At 39.0% G+C, this 23,351-nt stretch overlaps 1 protein-coding gene across 2 annotated transcripts in view; it reads right to left on the bottom strand.

Annotated features, from left to right (window-relative positions):
- Positions 1–23,351, bottom strand: part of TBL1X (transducin beta like 1 X-linked) — a 187,970-nt gene that overhangs the window by 115,680 nt on the left and 48,939 nt on the right. For both annotated transcript variants that reach the window (XM_079298889.1, XM_079298890.1), the window contains exon 2: positions 17,597–17,669. The gene's annotated coding sequence lies outside the window, so the exon portion shown is untranslated. The remainder of the gene's footprint in view (positions 1–17,596; positions 17,670–23,351) is intronic.

The raw sequence follows: 23,351 nt of genomic DNA, 5'->3' as shown, positions 1-23,351 counted from the left end.
CTAACACTCAAATCACTTCGTTGCAACATTTTTTAAAAAGATAAACAAAAACTCCTAGCCTCATGTGAATTATTTATTCTTCTTTTCAGAATTATAACCCAGCAAATATTAGTATAAAGAAGCTCAGAAGCACTGAATTCAGCCAGCAGTTTTCAAGATACAGTGGGAGACAGGAAACCTTGATCAATAATAAAAGATTATTATTAATAAAGTATTATTATTTGTACTAAATTGCTGCTTAGAAATGCTAATCATGAATCTTGTATGGAAGATTATATTAAAATCTAGAAAAATCTAGATTAAAAGAGAGATGAGATAATTCTTGTCCCTAGAAGTTACAATTTAAGAGTAAAATCAGAGATACAGGATGGATTCTGTTAGATGAAAAGCATAACAAAACAATGAATGCGTTTCCAGGCCACACTGCAGATGATATATCCACAGTAGCTTGGGTACTGCAGAACATGCTACACTCCACAATCTTTCCTTCATTAAAGTATATCTGGCACAGGTAAAGTATTGCCCTAAAGCAGCTGCACTGTTTTGTTAACCATACTTAACTTGGGCTTCTGCACAAAACCCCCCACTGTTCAGTGCTGTTACAGCCAATAAACAAACACTGCTCAACATTTTCAATGCAATCATTTGTTCTTTGTTTTAAAGCAGATAACTCCTAGAGTCACCTGATCAGCCTGTTGCACTCTGCCCACATTCATGTCATCACAGACCTTGTAGGATCATCCAAAATAAGGGACATAATGAAAGCAACCAGTCAGATAACAAGCCTGCTCCAAAAAGCACTGCAGTGGAGCCTTGCTCAGAGAGCTCCCATGCTGGCACAGCAGTATGAACAGGTATTCTGAAGGGCTTTTCAAAGCAAAATCTGTGGTTGTCTTTCCAGTTCCCTTTTCAGAGTCTTCTGCTCCAGTTGTTAAAAATGAAATTACACTGGCAGCATAATAGTGAAGCAAACAGTAATATCTCCTACAAATAGCATTCCTCCTATTCCTTTGGTACACTCACATTTTTTGAATGTGCAGTTCTTTGAAAAAGCCTTTTTTTCACCAGTACAAAAAAAGGCTATCAGGACAGCTCTAGAAAATACAAAGAGAAGACAGTGAGAGTTTGATTCACAAGAACACATCCTTTGTTTGACATTAGTGCAGCTGCAGTGTGAAGTGTTTTTCCTAGGCTTGCAGTGACACTGAAGCAGCACAGCTGACCTCTGGAAGAGGGAAACAGCTACATGGGCACTCTCATGTTCCCAACCCGTGTGCAGTGTAGCAGTCACAGAAAAAGAGCTGTTCCAGCATGGGTCTGACAGTGCTTTGCTTAGCTCAGAAAAAGGGAACCCCAACCTTGGCAGTGTTCAAGGCTGGAGAAGTGTCCCTGTCCATGGCAGAATGGGGTGGGACTAGCTCACCTTTAAGGTCTATTCCAACTCTTCAACATTCTATGATTCTATTACAAAATGAACACAGTACACCACCTTATGCCTTTAGCACTAATGTGGATTGCATAAACTGTGATCATGCTGAAAAGTCCTGCAGAAAAAGGTTATTGCTTCTTGTTTTAAAGGGATGGCAGGGAAGAAGAAGAAAAGCCTACTCAAGGGAATACAACAAACCTATGTACATCAGTGCCACAAAACTGAATTGCTAATAGCTACCAGAAATCAGCACTTTGGAAACACTGCTTGGAAGCTGGTAAGAAAGTCTACAGCTAAAGGCAATGTGCCTGGCTTTGACTGGAATTTTTGTTTGGTTGTTTTGACGGGTTGTTTCCCTACTCCTTTTTCCTCTCCTTTATTACCATAAACAGATGCAGATGATTAAGAGCCTTGCTGTGAAGAGCTGGGGTAGTTTCAGCCCACAGAGTCCCCAGGCAGGGCCAGGCAGAAGGGGTTACATGATCTCAAGCCACTGCTTCCACAGGGCTCGCAGGTTGGATTGCAGTTTCTTGAGCAGCTGATGAAGGATTATGTCCAGATGAGTACAATGGGTAATTGTCACATCTTAAAGCAGCACAGCTAAATCCACCAGAGTTTATGAGACAGTAGTTTATGTTAAAGGTCCAAATACCAAAGAAGCCAATCACTCCTTTTAAAAGACTTTCCATTATATTCCAAGTAAGTGGCTTTCTTACTCTCTTAAGAGTTTATAATTCCTTATGCCATTTCTGCCTTTTCCAACAGGATATTGAGAGAATTAATTCATTAAAACATCAAGATCATTTTAAGAATTGAAGGAAACAAACTGCTGCAAAAGGTAGAACAATTTGCTAACAATTGTTTTCATTATCTCAATAAGGGAACAATGCACTTGAACAGCAGAGAATTTTCTAGTGGATCATTCAGGGGGAATTGTTTTGTGTAGATCATTTCTGTATTAGCATTAAAACCTTTCCGACCTCGAGTTACTTCAATGTAAATAAAGGCTGTAAGCATTTCTATTTCACAGCACAATGTCTGCTCACAATGCAATGCTGTGTCACTCAAACCGTGAGAAAATGAAGAAAGTCATTTTTAGAAGCACTAAATACTTTAGGAAACAACATTAATCACTAAAAAGCAAGTGATGAGATTGCCTCAGAAGACAAACTTCAAGCCCGAAGTCGCACCTTGTATATAATGTGCATACATGCAGGTAGATGGAGAGATGCGTGCACGCCTGCCTGGGGAGGGTCTGGAAAGGCGCCTTCCCGCCCCTCCTCCCCTGAGCTGCAAGGACTAACGCAGGGCAGCTACCTGGGAAGATAAAGGATCCTTCGCAGCGCTTTTATAAATGTTAAATGGCAGGGGAACTGCTGAGAGGCTCCTCGGGCTCGGATCCTCATTTTCTCCTGCGTGGCCATCCCTGGGACACGGCTGGAAACACAAGGCAGCCATTTTCTCATAAGCTGTTACACTCTGCACGCCAGCCTGAAGCGCTCGATAAGCTGCTGTTCTCTTCCTGCAGCGATCGAGGGCAAAAACAACCCATCACCCACCAACAGGTACAAGCACAGCCATCTCTGCGCTCCTGCTGAGAGCCCGAGCGGGGGGGGGAGGGATGGGGAGCCTGGATGTGAGCACATCCACATCCCTGCACTACCCTACATCTGTGCAAAAATACTTGGCTTTTACAGAACCTGTGTGTATGAGATACTGCCCTGTGTAGAAAAGGCCTCCAACCTTGTAGTCCTTGTGGAAGAGGGATTTTAATTGCAAAAGTATCCATGCACCTATATGCACACACATATGTGATGCAATTTTCATAGGTAACCTGGCTAGTATATTAACTTCTCTCACATGTAAGTAATTTTACTCTAATAACTTTTTTGGGAACTAGACAGTCAAAAACAGTGAGCAGCCCAACTCTGTACAGTGTACGGATCAGGATATTCAATATAATAGATTAAGAATAGAAAGGTCTGTCTCTAGATGTAATGCAAGAAATCGTGGCACCTATACTCAGATTTACTTCTGTCTTCTATTATAATTCAGTTTCTTGTAATTTTTGTGAATTCCCCTATTTTACAAGAGCGTTTTGAAACTGGACAGCAAGAAATCCAGCAAGAAAGCCGTTTCAGTCTCAGCAAAATGTGTTCAGCCTTAGCTATGCTCAAATCTGATGGGGAAAATAAATTCCCACTTAAACTTATGTCAACAGAGACTACTAGAACCCATCTGATCTGCTGAAGTTCCCCCACTGCTCTCTGCATGCTGCCTGCCCAGCCCTGGCTCTTCTTTTCAACACAAAGCCAGGCTCTAGCCACACCACCCAGCCAGGCCCAAAGCAAGTCCAGGAATTGGAGTTCATGTCCCCATTCAGCCACTTCCAGTGGCTTCTGCCTGGCTGGCCTGGTTGTGCTGCACTGGGCTCCCTCCATCACAAACAGAAGGTGATTCCCTGAAGCCATCACTCCCCAAGCCTCAGGCTCAGTTCAACCCACACAGGGTCTGGTGTACATGCCTGGCTTGCTCTGCAACTGCAAAGGCACATTTAATTCATTATATCCAACTTGGACATCTCTTTCCTGTGGCTGGTTCACAAGAGATAGCAGTACAATCCTGTTATGTAAGATAATAATTTTTAGGTCAGCTTTAAGCAATTTTGTCACAAGCTATCAGTGCCTGGAATACCAAATCTAGGACTGCTGTCAATATGTGTGTTTTTAGCAGTACACCTAGGAAGTTTCCTTTCTCTACATAAAACAAGAGAACAGCCAAGGAGATGACACACAAATGAAAATGCTATTAAGACTGTAGAAAACCTAAATATGAGAAAAGCACACCTGAGCTGCCAAAATCTAAGACACTGCCTCTGCTTTGCTTTTTCCAGACAAAAGCAGTCTTACTCTGACCTCTCCCTTCCTATTGCCTGCCTCCCTGGGCCATCAGCAGCTCCCCCAAGCCACCACCTGCTGCTGATCCCACGCTGGGCAAACAGAAGCAGCTGAACTCAGCAACACTAATGAGACCCAGTACCTGCTCCAGCTCTTGAGCACAAGCATTAAGTTTGCCCCTGAAAACTTTGCATTTGCACTTTCACACATGTTCACTAAGGCTGTTAAATAAAAAATGGGTCCTAAAACATCACTCTTAATGTTGCAAACTCTGTAACTCTTTCCCAAAGTTACTACATGGCTTTGCAAGGAGCCTAATGTAAAGAATGTCTGTAGACTAGAGATTGTTCTGGCCAGCTTTTTAAGACAAAAAGTGAGAATAAACACAAGTAGATCAGCAGTACTTAAAACACGTGATTCCCTCATCAGTCATCAAAACAACTGAAACATTGCCCTGTTCTACATGATTAGCTGGTGAAGAACATGTTTTTTCTGTGGCCATTGCTTTTTACTGGATAAAGTAATAAGTCTTGTTTTTCTGCCAAGTATTCATGCACCAAGGCATTTTTTAATATCTTGTATTTTGAAATGCAGGATAGCTTAAGTTTTAGAGTAGAAAGTCTCCTCACTCCACTAAAATTCAAAGTATGTAAAACCACAGCTCTATCAATCATGCCATCTGTGCTAAAAATGCTCCTCTTTTTTTTTTTTTTTTTTTTTTTTGACCACAAGACTATTATATCATGTGCAAGTGGTAGCATCTAAAAATGCATCACAGAAGATATATGTAAAACCAGACTAGCCATTTTCTTGAGCCAAACAGTAAGTAGAAAGGAACCCATGCTAATCCAGCCCATACACCTCTTGGCACTGGAGGCTTCTCACTAGACTTGCAACCCTCACCCTCAAACACTGCTGCCAGAAATGAAGCACACAGTTCCCTATACGTGTTTCATACCATCAAACCAGATAAAATGGCTTGATCTCTCCCAGGACAGGAGCAGTTCAGCACTGGATCGAGGAGTCAGACAAGCACCATATGGCTAGAAGGGACAGGAAGACAAAAGTGAGGGCTGAACCACCTCTCTCTGTGGCAGCAAGAGTTACATTGGCTCAGCTGTGTTGTCTAATCAAGTATTCTAAATCAATTAAGAGTGAAGCCAATTTGTACACATGAATCTTTGTATTTATAAATGAACCTAAATATTCCACAGTAATATTCCATATGGTTTATTTCCTGTAGTACATGGATAGAAACCAAGGACTGACTGAGCTCATTAGCCATGAAAACATGGTGTTTTAGGCAAGCTTTTGTCCAGCAATAAAAAAAAAAAAAAAAAAAAAAAGTTCCCCACGCAGGAATGTCAGTTTATGGCAGCTAACAGTAAACATGCTGTCCCAGTTGTTCAGGATTGTCACCAGGTTTGTAAATAATTCTCCTGAATCTTCCCAGAACACTACATTTCTCAGAGGTTTTAAAGGGAACAGAAGACACTTTCTGTGCATGGAGAGTATTTTCCCAGGTTTTAGTTGAAGCAGTGCTGCTCCAGCAGAGCAGGGTGGCTGCAGACACCTGCACAGGTAATCCTCCACAGTGCCTTCCCCACCTCACCACACAAATAGCTCAATCACTCATCGTTCAATGGCCCAGGACAGTGAAGCATAGCCTGCCCTAAGCAGACCTGATCTGGCCATGCTTTGCTTTAAAAACGTGCACAGCAAAGCAAAGCATTTCAGCAGTGACTCAGCACTGTGTATTAATAGCCTAAGCTCATTTAAGAGCCTGTGGCTGCCATGTGCTGGGGACAGGCTGTCGAGCTGGCTGGAAGCTCATCACGCATCTTTCAGGGCGGGCAGCAGCACGACAGGGCTGACAGCACCCTGGAATGGAAACAGCTCAGGGAAAAGGGGAAGGAGGGCACGACGCTGCTTTTGAATTGGCTCAGGTCAACTGCTAAGAGCTAGATTCCCTTTGTCCACAGGAGGAAGTGGAAGCCAAGCAGTTGATAAAGTTGTGAAGAATAAGGTGTCTTTATAGCCTCCGTGCAAAGGGAGTGGAACAGAAAGCACTGCTTAGAAGAATCTTGTATAGTCAGCCTGCATGCACATACACACCTGCATGCAGAAATCAAGGACATGCTTTTGGTCATACTGGAAAGCACAGGGAGGTAAGAAATAAAGAGAATCATAATCTGATTAGCTGTGTAATTAAACTGGGAGATCAATGAGGGAAACTATAAGGAGGGTTTTTTCAGCACAGTATGCTAGAGAAAAAATTAGAAATCTGGTGGAAATCTAATGGGATAAAGAAACAGATGGTAGGTGGACACCCAAGGGACATGGAATATGCTTAAAAATGATAATGGCTAACAATATGATTAAGAGTACATGCAGTCTCACAATGCACTGCATGGAACTGAAATGTAAGTACTAAGGCCATAAACCCCTTAATATTATAGATTACATTTACATATTTGTATAGACATCTACAAGACAAATAGGAACTTACAAAAAATTACAAAAGAGTTGTATATAATATAAATATCTCGGCTATTTAAGGGAATGGCTCGTGTTGCCATTTGGGAAATTGGCAAATAACTGTCTACAAATATGATACAGAACCACAGGACACATAAGAATAGAAAATTTACTCACTACAGAAAACAAGTATGAACTACCATCATCTGAATGACCTGAAGCCTTCCTCACACTACATCACTGTACTGCCCTGTAAGGACCCTGGGGGAAAAAAGGTGGATCAAACCCTACCCACTTTTTCCATCACAAATATATCAGCAACTTCCAGCAAAATCTTCTCCATAATGCACTGTTCTCCCAGTTGGTAAATGTGCAGGAGTAGCCACTGCAGTCTAAAAGCTGGACACACAAGCAGGTTCAGTCAAGATGTCCACTGATGCTCAGGCACTGCTTTCAGTTTTTTCCTGAGCACCATCAAATTTGTTACAACAGTCTCATGAAACTATGGTGGTCCTGTGCCTTCTAAATATTTGCCAATAATTAAATAATACTTATAAACAACACAGCCCAGTTGTAGAATTGCTTATTTCTCCACAAAATAAATGAACATTGTATATAAAAATGCCAGATATATACAGATATATGGATACATACATACACAAAACAGTGTTAAATGGAGTAAATGTAAACAAATGATAAAAAATACATAAACCAATGCTGCATTTATTATAACCTAGTTTATTTATGTAGCTTTATTTTAAAATATGTCTGATGGCACTCATAGCACTGATAAGGACAATAGTAATGCACTAAATATCATTAAGCACTTAAACTAAGATTCCTCCTTGATCATCCCTACACAACCACTTTGATTTTATTTTGCCACCCCAGGACAAGAATAACCTCATAACCAGAAGGTCAGAAAATTCTTACTCTGTTATGAGAGCAAACTAAATAATTTCCAAAAGCAGAGTCCTCTCGCAGGCACAGTCCTGCTTTTGGCTCTCCCATCTCCAACTGGCACTAATTTAAAGGAAGGGCCTGGTAGATTTCGCACTTCAGCTGATATCAATTACTGCTGTATCACGCAAAGCACTCCCTGAAGTAATCAAGAACTAAGCTGCTTATGGAAGTAGTGTAAAAACTGCACTTGAAATTAAACAGAAGCCAGCACACAGCAGAGACATAACCATCCCCTCTGTAAGAAAAAGAGATTTAAATGGGCAGCTGCATTCTGCATCAGCAGAATTACAGCCATTTCTGTGAATGGCTTTAAGGTGCATAGAGAGGTCACTGTGTTCCATAGATTGGGTTACTGCAAAGCCAACAGATAATAACTACATAAAAGAAGTAAGTGGGCACTGGGCTGCCTTAAAACAACTGAAGAGAAACAGAATGAGCCAGAATGATGCTGACTCTGATGCAGCTTCAGACCAAGCATCATTCTCTAATTTACTCACAATTAGCAAACTTCCCAGTGTTTTGACAATTATAAAATCCAAAGAGCCAAGCCCCAAAACACAGATTTTTTTCTTTATCCTAGTGCAGGAAAATGGTGGGAGGTAATGCAAGTGAGTCCAATTAAATGTGATGTAAGGAAACAAAGAGAAACAAACTCTTCAGAAGCCTAAGTTGTAACAGCTGTCTTGTAGTGTTGTGCTTTTGTCTGTTCTTGGGATCCCACCTCAATGGCTTCTGCCCAAGGACAGAAAACTTTGTTTCTTTGAATTTCGAAAATTTTGCCCAAGACAAAAATTTTGTTTTAAGGATGCCTGAAGCAGTACTTGTCATATAGGGCAAGCTCACTCAGCTGAGGAGGCAGCTCAAGTCACTGCGGGTCCCCCTACTCAGAAAGGGCAGATACAGATTGGCTTCCTGGCACCTTTCCACCCTACAATTTCCTACTGCTATTACACTGATGATTCAAATCTAATTTTAACAAGCAAGCAAGCCTTCTGCTGTCAGCAACCATTGTTCCAAGACAGAAGGAAAATACTTTAAGCACATTTTCGTGCCTTTCAACGTTTGCATTCTTGTATTGCTTTTGTTTCTGGAGAGGGGCACAGAAAAGGAAAATAAGGGGAGCACTTCCCAAGATAAGAAACTAAGATATCAGTGTTGTCACTTATAATTTCCTAAACAAATTTTATTTTCCCAAACAATGCATGGGTGGCAGAAGGGTATTATTCATTTAAGGACTAATGCTTTGAAAATCTAAAACTTGCTATTGTAACAATGCAACGTTCAAACAATATTCCCCTAAGAACACATAAAAACAATGTGGGTTTTTTCTTTTTTCAAAAATAGAAAAATATTTTCCATACTTTGGTATAATTCGGTCCTACACAACCACAGTACTTATCTTTTAAAATAATTAAAGATATTAATCACACCTAAGTTTGTGTGTAAATGAAACTGCTCTATCAGTTCAGAAAGAATCTAAAAATTTCGTTGATTATACACTATCTCACAAGGTGTGACCATTCACCATGTTTCTAAGGGTTGGCCTAAGAGATCAGAAAAAGGAAAGTAATTTGAAATTCCTTTTGCATATTTTTAAGATGGCCTTCAAAAGCCAAGTCAACACAGAATAACATGCTGAGTTATTAGCTGTACAGCAAAAAAAATCATCCCATAAAATGTGCATTATTGGTGAAAAGTTGCAAGGGGTAAGACAGTCACTGAACAGACTTAGTTCTGAAGATTATTGTAGAAGAAGGGCATAAACTCAGCTCCAATAACCAAGGATAAGACAACAACAAGCAGAAAAGTCTTCCAGGCAAGGAAGAAACAGCCCAGTTTGTCCTGAATTAGAGTACATTTAAATTAGTTGTATGACATCTCCTGATGTTTATATAATGACTTTAATAAATCTACAATAGAAGATTAAATATATCTACAGGTCTCCAAAATAAAACAAAAGCTGTACTGTGGTGTTGAAATATGGAAGATGTTTTCATTACCTAGAATTCATATCATAGAAGGTTATTTATATATTGGAACAGGAAATAGCAGTTAACACACTAAAAGGTGCAGAAAATGTTACCTGTGCAATACACTGCTATACTGTTGTCTCAATGGCAGCAGACAGAACACAGGGATCAGGTGTTGCAATCCCCTTACACAGACATTGTGTAACTTGCCCAAGGTATTTAATTTGATCTCTTTGCTCAAGTCAGTGGCATTTGCATTCATTCAATTCAGCAAGTTATTAATCTAAAAAAGCTAAGGAGTCTTTCATTTCTTCTTGTCTCCAAACTCCATTTGTTCTTCCATAAAATTAATGCCATAAATAAAATGCTGCATTTAGACCTGCTGTGATACTGTCAGCCAATTTTGCTGCCGATAAAGGTCAAGGAAAAAAATTATTAAAAAACAAAATAGCGTTTTTTTTTCCAAATTATAAAAGAACAGTGCCAAGCATTTAAATAAACTCTCAACATAGGTCAATCCTTAATGGGCTTGTAAGTGAGCTGTGTGCCTTAAGAGCTAACCTTTGGAGCATTACTGAACTATTTCTTGCACAGCAACTACTGTGTTGCAACTGCCCTCCAGAAACCTGTGACCATCATCTGAACTAAATAACCAGCATGTATGAAAGCCCAAATCCTAACTGAAGGCCTTAAAAAGCATGAATCCAACAAGAGACACAAGTTACCTCCTGCCTCTACTGGGTTTCCTCAAAAACACAGGTTCTGAATATGCAATTATTGTATTAAACACTCAAGTGTTTAATAAAAGCGCTCAAACACTGAAAGAAATTGTATTTTAGAAATTCATCTGAGCTGGATGAAAATATTCATCATTAGCTGGATGCATCAGCTAATTCCTTAACTTGAACAGTTTTGGCAGCTTTATGAATATTGTTTCCTGTTTGAATTCTTCTTCTTATTTCCAGTGTGTCTTTTTATTTCCATAACATCAAAAAAAAGAGCCTGCTCATATCATAAATCTTCACATGGTTATTACCAGATGATGGCCAACTCATAATTTCAGTCTTCTTTTAGCAAAATAGATTGGCTTTAATGTTTTCTACTAGAAAATTAACTCCTGCAGAACCACCAAACAATTTCTGCAGTAAACCCAAATTCTTCGAGCTCCTGGTATGAGTACCATTCATGCATTCTGCACTCCCATACTAGCTAAATATCCTCCATTCCCTATGACAGCAAATGCACTTTTTATTTGATAGTCTTGTAATCTTAAGTCAAAAGCTTGAATCACTGAATGGAAGTCATACATGCCAGCTGTACAGTATGGCCACAGTGTACCTTCAGGATACACAAATAACTTCTGAAGGAGCTTCAGGTATTATGGGCTTGCACAGATTAAAACAGGAAGATATCACTTTGCTATGCCTCATCACTATCTTTACACTGAGTAGCTTAATGTGAAATAATGAACTGAATAAGAGCAGAGTAAGAAAATAAGAATACTAACACCTAAGACCTCCTGGAGATCCAAAGCAGGGAAACAGGAAAAAAATGCTGATATTTAGTTCAGAAACAGCTCAATATAGCTTTTTCCAGTGACTACAACTGGAGCAAATAACTGCTGTGTTTGCTTACGGATTCAGTCGGTGTTTTGGGGACAGCATGCAGAACAGGCTCCTGCAAAAGTAGAGAAGTGCTATTGCTTTGATAATAACGTGCAGTATTACCAGAGATACAGCCCTGTGCATCTGCCTTCAAAGCAGAGGAGATGCTGCAGCCACTGCCTTCCTCATGGCAGGTGTGCACACAAACCAACAGGCTGTTCTGGATGGATGCTAAACACTGACTTGGTAGATATGAAGCTGCAGACACAAGGTCCTGGGATTTGATGCAATGAAAAACAAAACTAGAAATACAAATGGAAAGCAAGGTATGGCTTGGGAAAATGCAAGATATAACATGTTTGGTATGAAAAACATTCAGATCAGTAATAAGGAAGGTAAGGAAGGAAGGGCAAGAGTGTACTGAGACATAAATGATGTAGGAGGTAATATGGCAGTGAATATAGAGAGCAGAATTTTAATAAAGAAAAGCATCAGGAATCACACAGGAAAAAAATATATTCTCTACAGAGAACCTGGACTCCTGAATCTTCTGATTAAATGAAGGTGGGTCTCTCAAAAGCAAAAAGATAAAGAAAGAGATAACTTTACATGTGAAAAATGGTAAAGTGGGCAAAGAGATAGTGGGGTAATTGTTTACAAATGTCTACGGGAAGAATGTGCATAGAAAAAGGATGACATTTTCTAACAGCAATGGAAACTCAAGAAGGAGTACATGGAAAGCGGGGGATATTTTTGTGGTTTGTTTTTGTTGGGATTTTTTTATGAAAAAATATTGAGGGATTATATCTAGAAGGAAAGGCTTTTTGGATGGGAACAACTGTTGGCCTGTGAAAAATTGCCAGACAGAATACTGCAAAGATATTGCTGGACTAAGTAACAGAAAATGAACTAATGGGAACAATCCTGTATCAGGAGGAAGAATGCCTTGGATAAAGTTAAAAAACCATTTCCCAGTCTGCTTATCTGTACACTATGCATACAACTAAGATATATTACCTGAAAATTTGTGCTCCCTTTTTAAAACAACAGTAATGAACTTTATCACTGATTTTAACAGGCTTTAATAGGAGGAAGCATACATTCAATTATTTTATTACATGCTTTGAATATAAATGGTAAACATCTGCACTCTAGTTTACTCCTTCCATCCTCACACTCTCATAAGAACAGCACTGGCACATTTTAGAATTCAAAGCAGCCCTCCTCAGCCCAGCCGCTTTCTTGGCTGGTTTGCTGGGATCTATATATCCAATCTAATTATTTTGATTCCCATTTCCAACCCTATCAGTGGTGCAGTGGTGCAAGAAATCAAAATGCCAGTCTCCTGAATGTGTTAGAACCTAAAAGCTAACAGCTACTCATTTGCAGAAGCATCACTGCACGGCCCAGAGCCCCTGTCACCAGGCAATTTACGTTCAGTGCTCTGGCTGTGACTCGAGAGGGGTTTCCCAGTGTACCAATACAGAGCATTTCATATAACATTTCAGATATGCTACAGGTTGTTGCATCATCTTATTTTGCCACAGCATAACTGACTAACAAAAAACCCCCAGCAATGCTTTGTTCACATTTTGTCTCTTTTTAAAGACTGGAGTCCTCCTTCTTTGTTATTTTCCCCTTTGTTTCTTTAAAAGGCAAAAAATAGGATCATGCAAGCTTATCTTTCCTTAAGTGATCAGAAGAGAGAGTCAGCAATAATCCTGCCAAAACACCTACTATCCTCTCAAATCAGGGGGATCATATGTTGCTCAGTAGCTGAATTTCCCTGTGGATCTTTTCTCTGCTTATAAGTTGTCCCCCTCTTAAATTACAGTCTTACTTAGATTACTAATGCTCAGCACCACCAAAAATATTCCCATTCACTTCTCCGGCTTTTACAAACACTATAACATGATTTGTGTTTAAATACAGGCGTCACCGTTTTACTCTTTATTATGAATATCATATGTTTGGCAAGCTGTCTGACCTTCCTCATGATGACGAATGCTGCAGCAAACAATTTGCTGTATCTTTAAAGAAATGGCCAATTCAATTACATTATGCCAGAAGCTTTCAAATCCCTCTCTGCCAAATGTCTTTGCTATATCCTGCCACAGACAGCCCATTTGTATTCCAGCACAGTAGGACACTTGTTTTGTTGAAGCACACAGTTCTAGTTAGGTACTATCAACAGAGCAGTATTTCAGTTCTCCAGCTCTGTGCTCCTTCCACCCCCTCTACCCTCGGTTATTAGGATTTTCAATTTTACTGACCAAACGCGTATGCATTACTAATTACGTGCATGAAATGCAGCAGTTATCGACTGCTACAACAAAATACATTAGTGACCAATTACAGGAGTTCTTGGCAGCAATGGTTATCACTCTAGTGGATTTAATCATTGCACTTAAAGTGAAGCTTGAGATTCCCTTTGAGATTACACCACTAATTGCTTCTGTTTTGCCAGTTACTGCATGAGCTGTTTGCAAAAAGGATCACTAAAGATGCTTTCTAAATATGGGAAAGCAGCAAACAGATGAAGCCTCCTGTAATGAGCCCCCCCCAGTAAAGCCACAGTGTCAATTTATTCATACCACAATGCTCCTCTCTGATTCATGCTCCCCCATCACCTCTTCTTTGCCTCTCATTTCTTGTTGTTTGGGCAGACAGCAGCAATACAGCTGCATTGCTATTTCATGTGAATCACGCCACACACTATCATTTATTTATATAGATACTGAGAATATTACACAAAATTTTTTAAAAAAAGCTTCCCCTCTCTTCTGTGTTTGCAGAGAGGATACTAATTATTATTATGATTATGGCAGAATGTTTAAATGGTCTTAGATCTTAAAAGAAAAAGGAAATAAAAAAAAAACCAACAACCTAGGCCAAGTGCATGATTTATTACATGTACAATACCATCCTAATAGGCTTCCACTCTCCAGGAATTCCTAAAAACAAACACTCCTCCTTCCAAGGAATTTGTAATATAACATATTGTTCTTTAAAAGCCCACATCTACTTCCAGGTCGTCAGTAGTGATGAATTATCTGGTTTACAGCCTCATAAAGTAAAAGTGTCTATATATTTTAATGCTGAGGCCAACCACAGGACTTTGGTACCTTTCAAGTGTAGTGATATACAACTTTCCAAACAGCAAAGAAAGGCTTCAGGTGAAACAAAGAGATATAATTGTCATCAATATTTGAGGTCTGATCAAAATAAGTAGTCTTTAAAAGACAAAAAGAATGGGAAAGGATTACAACTACAGTTTTGTTAGCTGAGAACAAGCTATTTTGATCAATAAAATTTTTTAAAGTAATTTGTTTGGCTCCTTTTCATTAAAATTTTCAGCAACTAAAGCTTTCCACTATTGAAACACCACTCTGTGAACAACAAAGAAACACTCTCAAAAACATAAAAAATCCCCAACAATCCTCAACAAAAATTTCCTCATGAGATTAGAAAACCTCCTATATTTGTCTCAACAAACATCAACATTTTTAGGATTTCAATAGATGCTAGGTTGACAAAACTTTAATTAGAAAGTTAATTGATCTCTGTGAGAGAGATACTGTAGAGAAAGAGTTTTAAATCCCCAGAGACTTCTACACTATAAACAGCAGAGCATATGACATCTTAAAAAGCTGTCAGAAACCATACACGGTGATTCACAAAAATAATAGCAATCTCTGTGAAATTAACTGATAAAAGAAGGTGAAAGGCTTCATCCTACAGTATCAGCAGGCTACAGCAAGAGTACCAGTTGGCTTCACTTCAGCCTCTAAATATGGCACAGACTAATACCTCCCAATCCCTGGAAAAGAACAAAATGCAGCACAATGAGGGTTACATCACAGATACATTTATCTTGCTTCACACTCAGATGTAGATTTGCACAAAACCTGTTGCTCTTTCCAGAACAGTAGCCACAAGAACTGCTACACATAGGATGCTCTCAAAACCAAGACCAGCTCATTTTCATGCTTAACAGAGAAAATCTTGCCCCAAGGCACTCAATTTCAACTCTGAATGAGAAAATCTGTAGGTGATGAGGTAACTACAGTAACTGGCAAATAATAAACTGAGTAAAACACCTAGAGATCAATCCTATATTCATGATGGAACACACTACACAATTCAATTGGATTATCCCCATTTCTTAGTTCACTAGTTCTGGACTTCCACCTTATTAGACAACAATTAAGGAAAATTTTCCAGTACAAAGTAACACAGCACTGACACAGTATCTTTGTCACCACACCTACAGGTCCTCCAGTCCAGCAGAATTGCTGCATTTCTTTTGTCTGGGCAAGCTCCTGTCTCAAGTACACAAGCACAAAATCTAAATTACAATTCCAAGAAGATTGCAATTGTATCTGGAATTTCTAGTGCTGCCTTTCAAATGAGGAAACAGGAATAAATCAGGAGAAGAAAATATTCCCAAAATGAACTGCTGAGCTTATGTAGCACCCAAAATACAAAAGGTTGGGAAATAGCTGCCTTTCATCACTGTCAAAAGCAATAGACTAAAATATGCAGAGTAGGACTGATAACACAGGAAATAAATGAAAACATTTGCTTCATGTTAGCATGGAAGATAAAAGAAACAAGGCAAAAACCTCTCTCAAAGGTCCCTGCTGGATTCAAAACAGAGCTGTTGAGCCAACTGTGATTTCAAAATATGCCACTATCATTTAAGAACACTGAACTTCTCTCCTTTAATAAACCTTGCACCTGTACACTAGCCCAGAGACCTAATTCCTAAAACCATACACAGCAAGATAAGGAACCAGAATTTCAATGAGAACTGCCAGTGCACAGGAAAGCAACCAGTTACTTATAATATAGTCTCAGGCATTTTTTGTAATTCAGTACCTAACTTAGAAATCAAAGAATGATAATGCTAAATGATACCACGATATATTTCTTAATGAATTAAAAGTTTCATGTGTGTATAACTCACAAAGCCTGGCAGATTTTTAGGTTACATATTTAATTCTCTTCAATATTGAAAGGAATGAGAGACATTTTTGTCTACTACTTTACTGCAGGGACAAACACAGTAAATACTCTAGCAAAATGAAATACACTTTTTAATGCAGTGATGTGATGTGATGGATATCAATTTATAAGTTAATGCATTAATACAAGAATATGAATAAACCACGGTACAGATTTGGAATAAACAGCACTGGTAACAAGTTTAGACTAGATTAAATTGAGAGACTCAGCTGGTAAGTACTGTTTTCAAAATTTAATGTAGATACCAGTCAGGATATTTAGCTTAGGAAAGCTCTCTAAAACCAAAGATAATTCTTCTAGCATGAGAAATGCCAGCAGGAAGAAAGTCTCCAGCTCTAGCAATTGTCTCAGAAAACTCAATTAACTTGCCCATTTGTAAAAATATGTTACCAGTAGAAAGAAGTTCCATGCTATAAATGCTTATTAATATTACAGAGATTTCATATATTAATACGTATGACTAAATAAATGTATTAAATAATAAGTAACACATTAACATACCTTTTCAACATGTAAAATAATTTTTTGCAACCAGAATAATGTTTGGGTTGCCAGGAAAGAAAGCTATGTGGATAAAAATGGAAAATACTCTCCCTGTCTTTCAGAAAACTGTGTAGGGCTGGGGGCCTCCAGATGATAAGGAATGTCTATCACATGCCCCATCCAAGCTGATGAAGAAAAGCTGTCCCTGTCCGGTTTTAGTGAAAGCAAATCCCAACCAAGACAATATTTTTTGTCTCAAAAAAACCCTCATGAAGTGAGCATTCATCCTTTCCAGGACAACCTTCCACGAGATCATCTTCTCCGCCTTTACCCTCTGATGACTTCAAATTTAACCTGGCCTGACCTCCAGTTCTGCTGAGTCCCAGTGCCTTACTGTGATTACAAACCAGCAAGATCAAGTTAACAAGCTTTAAGAAACTCAGTAGTCTGAAGATAAATAACTGAAAAGGCAAACCATCAAAATACCAAGAAATCACACTTATAAGCTGTGTTTCATTCTATGCAGACTTCAAGGGTAGCAATACAGAGAAAACCTACTGCAAAGCACTGAAGGCTCCATACCACATTCCCTCCCTTGCAGGTAGCCCTACCACTTCTGGCCTTTGTCAATTCAAAACCAAAGCATTGCCTAAAGTTACAACTGCAATTAGGCATGGAGATGCTGAAAAATATTTCACAGTTTTAGCATTTTGTAAAGCTGATTTCCACTAAGTATTCACTTACTCAGGTGCAAGAACAGTCAAGCTTCCCAGTTTCCCCCAGATTTTCTCTTCAGGCCAGTTTTATCCTTAGGTACCTGTGCACAATTGAAAAAAAAAATTAATTCACATTACTCCTCATAATTTCATCTCATGATTATATCAACTTTTATGGGCCCAATTTAAAAATTCATGTCTCCAGCATTTCTCACAGGATTATTTCCCATCAATATGGCTGACTAGAAGCAAAACTCAAAGCCATTTTCCCCATGTAAAAAAACCCCTGGCTTTTATTTGACCAATATTCATATATATATATGTGTATATATACACATGTATCTAGATTTAGATATACCATGACCCTAAATGAGTTTTCTGAAAGAAAACTCATGAAAATTCAACCTAGTAGATGGTGGGATTGCATGATTGAGGTATCTTTCATCACTTGTTTTTAGGAGTACAAACAGAGAGCACACACTTAAGCCTTTGTTAGCCACATATTTAAGCTACCTTAAAGCTGTTAACATGTGACAAGCAAATCCTACATATTTAATTACTGCTTTAAAAATTGAAAAAAGGTTTATGTACAGGTGCACTGTCACTCAATTAAGGAGCTCAAAAAATACAGTTATTCTTTCTCCTGGCACTACTATGAATTAAAGAAACATTTTCAAAGTCTGCCATTCAGCCATATGGAATCAATTTTTGCAGACATATGGAGCTCCAATTAAATAAGTGTGGCTTTGCTGACACAAAAGTCCACCTGCACATATTCAAATTTTCCAGAATTAGACCATCTAATTTAGTGCAGCTCATTTAACAGTAACAGAATAGAAAAGCAATGTATTTGATATGACACAACCTCTGCAACCAGTCTCCTTACACAGCAATTGCAGCCTTACTTTTGACCATGGTCAGGATATAATCAGATAAGATTGAATTAGTTCTCCTAAAATACAGCTCCAATTACATCAGATCAAAAGAAAATATTTTTTCATCTTCTCCATCATGGAAGATTAGGCAACGTACAATTTTTCAAAGAAGATTTTACCAGAAGTCAACAGAAATTTAAAACCTGACTATAATGATACTTCCTAGATTCTTCTAGGGTTTTTGCACATGTTTTCCCAGAGCAATTGTATGGGAAGCATGCCATTTAAAGAAACAGAAGTCAACAAGTTATATACTAACATCAACATCCTAAATAAAATCCTATTTTAAGACAGGCCTCGAATGACACAGAAACAAATTTTTGTACCGGTGCTCAAATCTACTTTGACAGACTTTGTATTAGGTGATAATTCACAATTTTTCTTCCACGGGACCCCAACCTCATTTAGTGAATATAGTAGCTAGAAGAGAGTAGTGAAACTCTACCCAGTGGGTGCATTCCATATGGTCACAGCACAGCTCTACATACTGCTCCAGGTTATCCTGTGCTGTTCCACAACTGCACTCTGAGGACAGAAACGCCCATTCTCGGGCAGAGCTCCTCTTTGGTGCTGGCAGGTAACAACAGACCCCCTGCCAGGGCTCTCAGATGATCCAGAGACTAGAAAACTTCAGAATCAGGAGACTTACAAACTTTACCATTCAACCAAGTTCCTAAAATTAATTTTTTAGAGTATTTAGCTTTCTATAATACCTTAACTAATTTCCTGGAGAAATTGTGTCCACCAAGTTTCCTAGTTAAGGTGACACATCTTCCCTCATTTGTGAGCTGCCCCACTCACTACCTGTCTTAGGGTTTCTACAATAAATAAAAGCACGTTTCCAGAGACCTGTCCTTCTTTGCTGCAGCATCAAACTTATCTATTCCACCTGGAAAGACCACATCAATCAAGAGATCTTAGAATTTAAAACTGTATCATAATACAAATGCCCAGGGTAACTCAGTTAATATATGTTAGATTATTCTGCACCATAATTCAGTGTTGCAGGACTTGCAACTCTGTAGCTCTGTATTCAAAGTAGCTGAATAAAGGTTGGTTTTTAAAAGACAGTAGCCATTAAAAAGAAAGAGCTCCATCTTGCTCAATACCGATATTCAGCCTCCCTCAAAACTTGGCCACTTCTCATCCAAGCCTTATTACCGCCCATCCTGTGGACATGTACTGCTGCCCCCATCCACTCTTGCCTTTAGGCTCAGCTTCCTATCTGGGACCCCAGTCCTGCCTCCCTGCCTCTTTTCAGTGACCACTTCATTCTCAACAACTTCATTATACAATATATTGCTCCCACCCCACAACCAGAGTCCCATTGGCTCCAGCTCTCCTACACCAGCATTCCCTTTAATCTCTCAGCTTTCTGTGCTCTTCACAGATCCATTCATTTTTCCATATCGCTTTTCACCTTCCAATGTTTTTTCCACTTCTTTACTCCCCCACTCACTTCCTGTGCTTCTCTCTTGCCCTAGCAGTTTCCACATTTCTTCTCAACAACTAACTCCATGTGTTTTCCTGGTTCATACTCAGTCTTTGTGATTAGTATGCCATAGCCATGGCTGCTACGCTTTGTGCAGAACTCATTTCTAATGATGGGTGTTAAAGAGATCTGTACAAGGGCTAATGAACAGGAACACTTAATTTCAGGATCCCAGAAGAACTAGAGCAGAAGAAAAGCCAAAGCAGCAGTGCAGAAATAGAATTTTAGGCATTTAAATAACTCACTACAGACACCTATATATTTAGATGCCACAGCAGCTGTATGAAGGCTTTGTGGACTGTAGCTACTTCTGTCTTGCTGCTAGATTAACACCATCCATTCTTTTGAATTTAAAAACAAAATCTTTCTACAATGAATGGAAATAAAACTACTTAGAGCCTAAGTCTCAACCTAAACTCAATCTACATCTCAGTTAACAGCAAGTTACTTATACCTTTTAAAACCATTTTTCTCCAAAGAGAAAACATCCCTCTAATCAGTCAAATACATTAAGAACTGTGGGGGAGGGGGAAAAGAGGTTTTAATCAAAAACGGAGTTTTCTTGGCACTATTTACCAAGGATAAGTGTTCTTATCTTTATTCTACAGAAGAAAGTAGATTGTAGCACACCTTCATCTATTCTTGCCAGAAAGTATCAGCTAACCAAAGACATCTTTCTACTCTGTCTTGTATCTCCCTGCCTTTGGTGTGTGAGTGGGTTAAGAGTACTTAGGCTGAATTTAAAGTGATTGTATAAAATCATAGAATAACAGGTTGGAAGTGGCCCCTTGAATCATCTGATCCAACCTTCCATGGCAAAAGCACAGTCTAGGTAAGATGGCCCAGCACACTGTCCAGACAAATCTGTCCAATGCTGAGGAGTCCACAGCTTCCCTGGGGACATTATTCCAATGGCTGACTATTCCCATTGTGAAAATTTTTCCTCTTGTGTTCAATCAGCATCTCACCAAGAGTAACTTTTAACTATTACCCTTCATTTTTTCCATGGGACTGCTAGTAAAAAGGGAATCTCCACCATCTCTGCAGGCACTAAACCTTCTTTGCACAAGGCTGGACAAGCTCCATTCTCTCACTTGGCAGATTCCCAGTCCTCTGATCATCTTTGTGGCCCTTCTCTGGACCCTCTCCAGCCTGTCCTCATGTTTGTGCACAGTGGGGACCAAGAGTGAACACAGCACCCCAGGAGTGGCCTGGCAAGCACTGAGTAGAGTGGGACAATGATTTTTATCTCTGCTGGTGATTCCCTTGTTGATGCAGCCCAGCACCCCTTGGCACAGCAGCACACTGTTTTTTCATACAGAACTCACTGTCCACCTCAACACTCATGTCCCTTTTCATGGAGCTGCTTCCCAGGTGGGTAGATCCCAGCCTGTGCTGCACTCCTGGATTATGGACAGATCCTTCCAATGCTACTACTGTGGCCATTTAATATGAGCATATTTTACTTAATGAGTACAGATGAATGATTCAGTGCCAGAAATTTTCTGCTAAAGAGAAATTTCTATTATGTCTTGAGTCTTCCAATAACAAATCTAAAAAGAAAAAATATCTCCCTGATTTAACTGAAAAACATCCTGTAGAATAGTTACTTTTTTAAAATTTAAATAGCAAATTATCAAAAATATTTAGGTACGCTACAACAGCACAACCTTCCAACAACCTTTTTGTGTGTCCAACATATAAAAATTCAGTATAAATGTAGTATCATTAATGAACACAGTATTTACAAATAAATCACTCATGCCTCTGTTGAGCCACACTGAGTTGAGTGCACTTTAATGCTGAAAGTGGTATCTAATTATCTTTATTTGATCCAAAATGCAACAGGGAAATAAAAATATTCAAAAAACTCGGATCTTGCTGAGATTGAAAGGTACGTGTTAGGATAATATAAGATGGTATTTATTCTTATTTCTTCTGAAGATATCTCTAACAGTCATATGAATGTATTTAATTCATACAACTGCTTGTTCTTCCACTTCTTATATTTCCTGCTGATTGAGGGCAGGAAGAGATTTAGTTATTCTGTTTCCCATCCCCAGTATTGCTTGACCCAGGAAACTCACCACTGTCACTTCCCATGGAGAAAGGAGGACAGTCAATATGAATCATGCTCTGGAAACTGGGCTTCAAAACCTAGCTAATGCAATGACTACAACTCACACAGAAGCAAATTAGCACTTGTGATCTGAGGCATTACTCCAAAGCTGGCACTCTGAATATCCTATTAATAAGTATATTCAAATGACTTTGCTAGCTAGGATAACAGGAAATTAGTAACACAGCTATTAGTAGTAGATTGATTCTGAATTAAGCAAAGAACAAAAATCCAAACACTTACACACATGAAACCCCTCAAAATACAAAAAAAATTATCACTGGTAGACTGATCAAAAAGCCATAGAACAACTGTAAGTTGCCTCCTTTTATTTTTGGAAATCTTTCTACTGTTTGTTTTTGGTTTTTTTTTCCCTTCCTCACAAGCTCCTGCCATCCCTTGTACCATGATGTTTATATTCCAGTTTCCATCACCAGCGATATGAAAAAAAAGACTTATTTCACCCACACATACGTCCTTGACAGACGGATCAAGAGAAAGACTTACAAAAGGTCTATCATTTTCCCCCCAAAAAACAAATATGAAAACAAGAATCACCCCTTTCCCCATCTCATCACAATCAAAAGTCCCTGTGCCTCCCCAAAGCCTGCAAGAAGCAGGAAAATAATGATTCTTACCATCTAAGTGTTTCCTGACATGGAAAATTTACCAGTGTAATGATGACACAATCATACAATGAACTAATTTAAATCTTCCATGAAAGGAGTGGGGAGGGTTTGGCAATAAAAAGGTTTTTTGCCTAATGCTCTTCACCCAAAAGAATCCCAGCTCACCTCAAGAACATCTCTCTTTCTAGAACAAGCAGATTTTAGCATCATCACTACAGCTGTTATAGTCTGGCTGGTGCCAATTAACTTGGTCACACAGGTAAGTCCTAGAACATTCCAGCAAACAGGTGATCTGGGATTATGCTTTGTACAGCCTAAAGCCAATATAGTTAACATTTCTTTGATCCTTGAGTTTCACACTTCAGAGAGCTGAGGGAGAGAGGAGGTGTTGATACTTTCAGGAACCACTAATTACAGGAATTCATCATGAAGGGCATTGCTAGAAAGTAATAGAGATGTTTAAATATAAACAGTACAGTTGCTGTCACACAATTGTCGGTGAAAGGTTTCTGTGCATTCTTCCACCCAGCTTGATGATCTGTAAGGTGTTGGAACAGGAAAGAAATTTACCACAGTATAAGTCCCTTCAATTAAAATATAATCCCTAG

Source organism: Erithacus rubecula (genome assembly GCF_903797595.1).
Source record: "Erithacus rubecula genome assembly, chromosome: 1".
NCBI lineage: Eukaryota > Metazoa > Chordata > Aves > Passeriformes > Muscicapidae > Erithacus > Erithacus rubecula.
Note: the sequence above shows the minus strand (reverse complement) of the source record. Positions and strands in the feature narration are given on the sequence as shown.